The following is a 9,693-nucleotide window of genomic DNA, read 5'->3' as shown; positions in this document are numbered from 1 at the left end:
GAGGGGGTGGCGGAGTAACAGGCGGCAGAGCTCTGGTGAGCTTCGCTGGTGGCTCTGGAGTCAGGGACCTCTGCCTTAAAGGACAATTTCTATCCCTTTTGGGTAAATTCCTCCCACCTCCATGTTGAAACCAAAGGATGACTAGTACTCCATCAAGAAAAGGTCAACATGGTGCAGCCACTGTGGAAAACAGCATGGAATTTCCTCAAAAATTAAAAAATGGAACCACCTCAGAACCCAGTGATTCCATTTCTGGTAATATGTCTGAAGAAACTTGAAACACTGAATTTGAAAGAATATACGCACCCTTATGCTCATTGCAGCATCATTTACAATAGCCAAGCTCTGGGAACAGCCTAAGTGCCCATCAGTAGAGGAGTGGATAATAAAGCTGTGGTACATTTACACAGTGGAATACTATATGGCCATAAAAAGGAGAGAATCCTACCTTTTGTGACAGCATGGATGGAACTGGAGACTATTATGCTAAGTGGAATACGCCAGTCAGAGAAAGACAAATACCATATGATTTCACTCATATGTAGAATCTAATGAACAAAATAAACTAACAAACAAAATAGAAACATATTCATAGATACAGAGAACAAATTGACAGCTCTTAAAGGGGAGGATGGTCAGAGCCTAGGTGAAGAAGGTAAAGGGATTAAGCAAAAAGAAAAAAAAGAAAGAAAGAAAACTCATAGACAAGGCCGACAGTGTGGTGATTACCAGAGGGAATGGGAGTGGGGAAGGTAGAAGAGGGTAAAGGGGGGATAAATGGTGATGGAAGGACACTTGACTTTGGGTGGTGAACATATAATACAACATACTGATGACATGTTACAGAATTGTACACCCGAAACCTATATAATTTTATTAACCAATGTCACCCCAATAAATTTAATAAAAATTGAAAAAGAAAGAAAGGAAAATATCAACATGGCAACAAGCAAAGGGGTTTGACCATGGGGCACTAACAGGGGTGGCAACTATTCCAGAAAGGATGTTGTCGGTGTGGGACACAGACAAGCCACACGGTCCCCAGGAGTGGCAGGGAGGAGAGTAAAGACATGTGGCCATGAGGAAGGATTCCAGAACTGTCCTAGGCAATGTGTCTGGTGTCCTGGGGGCCAGCTGAGTCCGGTTCTCAGCAATTATATTGGAACTGCTCTCAGAGACTCCTGTATTGTTGGTGCCCAGCCAGGTGAAGAAGGTTTGAGGACTCCAGGGTGTAGAGCAATATACGGTGCTACAAGGCAGGTGCTGGTTTGGGAGCACTTGGGTCAGGTCCTGAGTCTGCTACTGAGGAGAAATGTCAGACTTGGTAAATTGATAAACCCTTCTTACTCCCTACTTCATCTGTCAAGTGTGAATAATAATTTTACAGTACTTCACCAGGGTATTTTGAGGATTAAGTAGGTTAATGTATGAAACCCCTGAATAATAAATACTCAATAAATGTAAGCTTTTAGTATGTTTTTTTTAATTTCTTCACAGAGTATAGTGGTTCTCCACTAGGGCAGTTTTGTACCTCTCCTCTCAAAGGTCATTTGCAAATGGGAGACAGTTTTGGCTGCCACACCGGGACAGTGAGTGCTCTTGGCACCTAGTGGGTAGGGGTCTGGGATGCTGCTAAGCACCCTACATTGTACAGGAAAGCCCTTACAAAAAAGAATTACATGGCCCAAAATGTTAATATCACCAAGGTTCATAGAAACCAAACCATATACATCTTCTATTGTTCACCAAGAAATTGGAAAAATATTTGTTCCAACATGAGACCAGAAAAAGCTGGATTAAGGAGGTTAGCAAAGAGCCTCTTTGGTATGGATAAGTGGAGCTGAGTCCACCTCATTTTGACCCAGTTTTCAAATTCTACTTTCAGGATCGGTTAATCCATTGAATGTCTTGTCAAGCAATAGTTGACTACTTTGACCCCTGTGCTTTTTATTTTTCTTTGTAGAGGATATCACCAGCATTCTGCAAGACTAATGAATAGTCACAGGGAACTAAAATAGGCCATGTTACTTTCTGAGCTTCTGCAGCACTCTTTCGTCTATGAAGTTTTCCTGACAACAATGGTTTTACTCACTTTCCTTGCAGAAGATTTTATAAAGTCCTATTTGCAGGACTTTGTTGAAGATATCTCCTCCACCAAGAATTCTACTTTGTTCTGCTTGCACCCTCCCCCAGTTCCTTGACTATTGAAACTGGAAATTTTATTCATCTTTTAAGGTCGACTTCGCCTCTTGCAATTTTGCCATGTAGTTGGAAATTTTCTCTTTCCCCTCTGGACTTGGTTATGGTCTGGTCACACCCCAACATAAACTGAAGTCGTCTGACAGCTTTTCATGAGAAGACCCTGTCTCTTTCTTCTTTACATCTTCCAGGGTTTCCGATGCTCAGGCTCAGTAAGTGTTTGAATGAGTGGATACCCGTACAGATTCCCACAGTAATACTCCCTCACTGCAAGCCAAATGCAAGCGAGGTACAAGCTCAGGGAGAGCCGTGCCCAGGCCCAGTCCTCTGCTGTGCATTTCTGTGGTGCCGCATGTCTCTCTCAGATGAAGCCATTTTCCTCTCAGATTCCTTGGGAAAATATCCCAGGCATGTATGATAAAAGTCAGCACTCTGGGCAGGGGACTGACTGTCCAGCTGAATTTACGACTCTACCCTCGAGGATCACGGAGCTAAACTGCAAAGAGCGTGGGGCCCAGGAATAAGAGGAGACTGTAGTGTGAATGCCATCACTGGGCCCCCTGCCCTGATGCAGCCAAAGGGCTCTGCCCAATCTCTATAGGACTGTTGTTAGCAGCCGAAGGGTGTCATACCAGTGTCAAAGGAAAGTTCACATTTCCATGGACGGCCCAGAGGCCAAGGGAGAGGTCAGATGCATCTGTGGGACTTTTGTCTTGTTGTTCTTTGTTGAAACCCACATGTGGGCCTATTTTGATCTCGCACGTATCTGCATGTGTTTCTGGGTGGATGAGAATGCTGTGCAGCTGGACCCTGAGTAATGGTTCCGGCCTTCGACAAACTCCTCAGAGGAGCTGTTTAGACAGGGTCGCATTCTGCTCTCAATTTCCAATTTGGCAAAGGAAACTGCATATTCATCTCATCAAGTGAGGGGAGAGCTAAGGGCGTTGCCATCAGTTCTTCTCCATTCCCACATGTGCAAGTCATGAAAGAAAAATTCTGACTTTTTCTGTAATGTCAATTTATAGCTTAGTCCCTGGTACCTAGTAGGTGTTATTTTCTAACTTTCTGTTATGAAAAAAATTCCCAATGTGTACAAAGAGAACATGCAAGAAGATTTTAGGCCCATAAAAACGTACCTATGATTCAGTGGCAACATTTATGAACTCATGGCCCACACAAGGTGGGGCTAAAGTAGGTTTACAGTTGTGAGGATACAAAGCACAGAGTTTATTCCTGTATTATTATTTATTAATTATTATATATGTTCCATATGAACAACTGTAAACCTTCCTTTCCATACCCTGTATTATCTCATATACAACCCCACTTACTTCCTCCACCCCAGCTGCATTATTCTGAAGCAAACTCCAGACATCCTTGAATTTCTGTATGAATTTCTAAAAGAGGACTCTTTAAATAAAAGAAAACACATAGCTATAACACCATTATCATGTCTAAAAGAATAGCAATAAGTCCTTAATATCATCAAATAGCTAGCCAGTGTTTCAATTTTAAATTTTCTCATAAATATAATTTTTTGAAAGTTTCTTTATTTGACTCAGAATCTAAATAAAGTCCACACATTGTGACTGGTTGCTATGTTTTATTGTGTTTATTTTTCATCTGCAGTTCCCCCTCCACCTCCCACATTCTCTCACTCTCTCTCTCTCTCACATTCTCTTCCCTTGAAGATGCTGAGTTAGCTCTGTGGAGTTTCTAGCAGTCCAGGGCTTCTGAACTCCCAGGGGTCTCACTGCACATGTTTCGCTTTGTTCTGGTTTTCCTGTAAATTGGTAGTTGGATCTTGGGCTTGATCAGCTTCAGGTCTAATTTTTTTTGGTAGGGCTGCTTCATAGATGCTGTGTATTCTTCTACCAGGAAGCATGTAACATCTGGTTTCTCTCTTTTTGTGGCACTAGCAGCTATTGATAATTAATTCCTGGACCCATTAACTCATTAGAATTTGCAAAATAGTGGTGATGATATCCTCATTTTATCATTACTTCTTCATTTATTAGCTGCACTATTTCTATAAAGGGAAAAGAAACTCTGCTGGGTTAACCAGTGCAATTGTTTATGTAAAAAAAGCAAGAGAAAGAAAAAGGAAAGAATTGATTTACTGCACTCCTCTAAGTGTGACAAGTTATTATTACCTTTCAGACGCAACGTGAACTCATGAATTTAAACATATTTGATGCATTTGAATTTATTGCAGTTACTATAATCATTGATTTTCAAAGTGTCCGTTTTGACCAGTGGAGCCTCTTAAAGTTCGCTCCCTGGTCCTTTGATGCAATCCTAGTAGTCTTTGATAACATTTTTAAAATCTGGTATGACGAGATGTTCCAGGCACATTTTGTGCATTTCCTGCTCTAAATATGGAATCAGCTGTTTCTCCAAAGAGCCTTGTTCCTTTCAGTGGGAAAGGGTGTTTCTGGAGCTCACTCTGGGCCTGGGCCTGGGGCTACTCTGCTAACTGCTTACTCATTTCTAGGCCTTTTTAGTAGACAGAGCCAGGAAATATGTTTACTTCTTAAGAGAAATATATCATGAGTTCATATGAATATTTCCAATTCGGATTCAGGATTACAGGGATTTTGCTTAACTTCTTTAATTTTGTATTTCCTTTTTCCCTAAGTTGAGAATTCTAGTTTTCAAAGATACTGGAAATGATACATTATCACACAAGTATGAATTTGTTCTATCATACAACACGCATGCATCTCAGAAAAACTACCAACACTTCTACCAGCAACATGATTCTGAAAAGAGTCTGTGTGGGTTTTGTTCTTGTTTTAGTTCTTGTTGCCCCCAGGGCACATCTCCCTGGGGGCCTGTAGAAGCTCTGGTTTTAAAGTCCCAGGGAGAAGTTCCCTCTGCGTGGCTATGCAAACTGTAGGCACATATAGAATCATTTGTTTCATTTTGTGTTCCTTTATTTTCATTTTAAAAGCAAAAATTAAATGTAATTTTTTAAACTTTGCAGCAGAGATTTATTTAAATTGTTTTTTTAATATTAAATTTTATTTAGTTACTTTTCAAGTACATTTTTTTTTATCTATTTCTCCCATCCCACCCCCCGCCCAGTCTCCCCCCTCCCTCCCATTCCCCCCCCCCCCAGTCCTCATCTCTGTGTCTTTCATACTTGTTCCTCAAAATCCCTCCCCCTTTTACCCCTTAAGTTCCCTTCCCTCTCCCCTCTGGTCGCTGCCCACTTGTTCTCTATTTCAGCGTCTTTGTTTTTATTCTGTTTGCTTGTTTGTTTTATTCTTTAGCTTCCTGTCAAAGGTGAGATCATATGGTATTTGTCCTTCAATGCCTGGCCTATTTCACTCAGCATAATGCTTTCCAGTTCCATCCATGTTGTTGCAAAAGGTAGTAGCTCCTTCTTTCTCTCTGCTGCATAGAATTCCATTGTGTATGTGTACCACAATTTTTTGATCCATTCATTTACTGATGGGCACCTAGGTTGCTTCCAACTCTTGGCTATTGTAAATTGTGCTGCTATGAACATTGTGGTGCATAGGTTCTTTGAAATTGATGTTTTAGGATTCTTGGGGTATAATCCTAGCAGTGGAATTGCTGGGTCAAAAGGCAGGTCAATTTTTATTTTTCTGAGAAAATTCCATACTGTTTTCCATAATGGTTGTACCAGTCTGCAATCCCACCAACAGTGAACTAAGGTCCCCTTCTCCCCACACCCTCTCCAACATTTGTTGTTTGTTGCTTTGTCTATTATAGCCATCCTGACTGGTGTAAAGTGGTATCTCATTGTGGTTTTAATTTGCATCTCTCTGATAGCTAACGATATTGAGCATCTCTCCATGTGTCTCTGGATATTCTGTATGTCCTCTTTAGAGAAGTGTCTGTTCAAGTCCTTTGCCCATTTTTTAATTGGGTTCGATGTCTTCCTAGAGTGGAGTCGTGTAAGTTCTTTGTATATTTTGGAGATTAAACCTTTGTCTGAGGTATCATTGGCAAATATGTTTTCCCATACAGTTGGTTGTCTTAAAAATATGGAACGCTTCACGAATTTGCATGTCATCCTTGCACAGGGGCCATGCTAATCTTCTCTGTATCGTTCCAATTTTAGTATATGTGCTGCCGAAGCAAGCACTGTAATTTTTAAATATAATTTTAAAATGTAATTTTATAAAATACTTGGTTCCAAGGTCAAATCTATAAAACAAAATATATTTAAAGTAGTCTAGCTTCTATTTCATATCTGCTTCACCCTATTTTCTCCTATATCTACAGGTAATTATTTATGTCTAAATTTCATGATTTATCTTTCTATTGCTTGTTTTTAAAATGTTATATACACATACAGATACATATTTTCTTTTTTCAGATATATATATCTGAAACATAAGAAATATCTAAACCTGTGGATGATTTTTACAAGAATTTATTTGAGCCAAAACTGATGACAAGTGACAGGAGGCAGGTTCTCAAATGCTTCGGAGAATGACCATTTATAGTTTCAGTTAGACATTTGGAATTAAGAAAGATTACATGAAGATGCAAGAAAGTATATATATATTCGTATATATATATGAACATTTTTTCCTCTCTGATTTTTTTTTTTGCTTGCTGTATCTTGGAGATTACTCCATAGCAGTACATAAAGATATTTTTCCTTTTTTGAGACTTGTTTAGTTTACACAACCAGTCACTTAATGATGGTTATTTGAGTTGCTTCATCTTTGTTGACAAAAATATTAACAGCCTGGTGTTTCTCTCTCTCTCTCTCTCTCTCTCTCTCTCTCTCTCAGTATTTTCAACTGTGTAGCATTGGAATGGATTCCTAAAAATGGGATTGCTGGATAATAATAGTTTGAAAATTTTTCTTAACAATCTCAAACTTAAAGCAAAGTTGCAAATGAAGTACAAAGAACCTTTTTCTCCTGTACCACTTGAGAATAAGTTGTCAACATGAAGTCCTATCACTAGTGAATGTTTAGTATGTTTTTTCTATAAACCAAGACATCCACCAACATGACAGCAATACAACTACCAAAATCAAGAAAGTAACACTTGTCAAATAATATCATCTAATCCTTGGACTCCATTCAGTCTTTGCCAGTAATATCCTTTAAAGCAAAAGAGCTACGTTAGAATCACACATTGAATGTTGGTGTCACATCTCTTTAGTCTCTCCTTCTGAAGCAGTTCTCTTTCCTTAACTTCCCTGACCTCAATACGTTTGATGACTACGCATCAGTTATTTTGTTGTATGTTCCTCAATTTGGGTACATAGTATTACCAGATTTTTTAAAGATGTATTAGATTAATGTTGATCATGTTCTCCTTAATTAGTGTGGGACCTTGGCGGAGAGAGTGGAGCAGGATGGAGAGAAAGAAGCTCCCTCTCGAAGAGAGGGGCCCATCTCCTTTGGAAATGTGTTTATCTTACTGCACACAAACAATCGAGGCTCTTAATGGAGGGTGCAGCAGGCGGAAGGGAAGCCAATTCCCCAGGAAGCTCTGCTAGATAAGAAATCTGTGACTCTGTAAACTTATCTGCTTCTGTGTTTTTGTACTGTCCTTCCTTGTTTCCTCCTTAGTTCCAGTAAAGTCATTTGTAGGGAGAAAAAAGTCTCAGCTTTGTTTCAGCTAGACTAAGAGGAAAGGGATTGATTGGTAAAGAGAGCTTGTCAAGAAAGAATGCCGGGTATGGTGAGTCCACCTTCCCCAGGAGTCAAAACTGGCAACTGGCCCTTAAGTAAAAATGAAATGAAATAATGTATGGAAGATGCCTGCACACGGCAAGCACTGAATGAGTAGCTACTATGAAGACAGTTAAGAGCTCCTCCTTCCTCCTGTTAAGAGGTCTGTTCATACCTCTGCTATAGGCCCTGCCTCATTGCAATGGTCCATGTCTCTCACCCTGCGGGTCTGTGGGAGCCTGCCTGCCACGTCCAATGTTAACCATGTCGTCTGACAAAGTCACAGCATGGGGACTACGACTTCACAGAAGCGTGTTCCAGCCAGGCGGACGTGGCATAAGTGGATATATGGTATTGATTCTGTTCTTGCTGTTTCTTGGTATTCTGACATTTACTTTTCTGATAATTTGGAATCTCCTAGAAATGATGGCCATTCTCAGAGCTAATCAACAACTAGGTCAGACTAAGAACTATGCCACCTTGGCCTTTCCCCAAAATAATACCCTCTCTGAGGGCCCAGAGGAGGAAAGGCCCACAATATCCAGTGAGTCCAAGGGGAAGAATATTTCCTTCCCTGACCCAGTTAAGCAGATGCAGGACAAGTTAATATTAGGTAGCAGGGAGCCAGAATTACCCAGAGCACTCCCTCAAGTTAATCTCCTCTAATGAAATAGCCCCTGAATATCTAAAAGTTGTTGGAGTAACAGCCCCTCCTTTACCTTGAACAGGAATATATATTAATTAGAATTTAGTAGTTAAAGAAACAGGAAAAGCTTGTTAGATACCACAAACTAAACATGTACAAACAACTACCAAGGAGTTAGAGTCCATAGTACATAGAGAAACATTTTGGACAGAAAGATAGATAGCTAAGTTAAACATCACAAAAGCCTTATAATAAATTTCCTAACCTCTGCTCGGTCTAGCGTACCTTTTGCCCCATGCCAAATTCTAGACCTTTAATAAACAATAAGACATTCAAACTCTGTACATAGAGCTATTTCAAATTGTCTGATTAATGGTTCTCCTTGTCAAAACAATTTTTGTTTAATATAACCGAAACTATAGAAATTCTTGTACTTTTCCTGGTTACCTTTGTATTGATTTTTTCTGCTTAACTGATCATGCTATACACCTGCAAATGTTAGTCGCTACCTAAAATGAAAATATAAAAACCTGCTTGTACTTGCAATGAACAGAACAGAGCTTCACTGTCCTTTGAGGCGTGTTGTCATCTTTTACCCATCGCCAATGCCCTACCCACCTTCAGGAATCCCTGGACCCTGCTGCGGCTGGACCGCGGCACCTGAATTCTGGATGGGCACCGTAAACTCTTACTGGGACCAGCAAGTGAAATGGCATGTGTCACATCAATATGGCTCTAAGCTGCCTAACCCATTAGTAGCCATACTTAGGAGGGCTTCAATCCAACAGCAGGAATCTTCTCCAGAAAGAAGCGTTGTGAGGGCATACATTAATATGAGAGGAGAAAGGAGAAAGGTGGGAGTATTCTCAAGAGGGACATGGCCACCATCTACTGAATGATCTTTTTAGAGTCATTAGCCAGAGTAATTTCATTTCAACTGAACTTGAGGAGAGAAGAAAGAGAAGGAAAAACAGAAAGTTAAATACTGTGTGATTGACTTCTCTCAGGATCGGCTCATCTGGTCAGAGGCTCTAGAGTGCCGGGTTGGGGGCGGAGATGCCCTGGTGAGCCTTGCCAGGGCCCCAGACAGAGACCACTGTGCTGGGATGAGGGCAGGGCTCCTCTGCAGCTGCACTCCCCCCACAGAGTCCGGTAGTGGGGGCCCTGCTGAGAGGCCTG

At 40.6% G+C, this 9,693-nt stretch overlaps 1 non-coding gene across 1 annotated transcript; it reads right to left on the bottom strand.

Annotated features, from left to right (window-relative positions):
- Positions 1–6,209: 6,209 nt before the first annotated feature.
- Positions 6,210–6,316, bottom strand: LOC128625887 (U6 spliceosomal RNA). The gene has a single exon (XR_008389750.1). It is a non-coding gene; the product is annotated as a U6 spliceosomal RNA (small nuclear RNA).
- Positions 6,317–9,693: the final 3,377 nt, after the last annotated feature.

The sequence above is a fragment of the Artibeus jamaicensis genome, unplaced genomic scaffold (assembly GCF_021234435.1).
Source record: "Artibeus jamaicensis isolate MK-2021 breed Jamaican fruit bat unplaced genomic scaffold, CSHL_Jam_final scaffold_1019, whole genome shotgun sequence".
Classification (NCBI taxonomy): Eukaryota; Metazoa; Chordata; class Mammalia; order Chiroptera; family Phyllostomidae; genus Artibeus; species Artibeus jamaicensis.
Note: the sequence above shows the minus strand (reverse complement) of the source record. Positions and strands in the feature narration are given on the sequence as shown.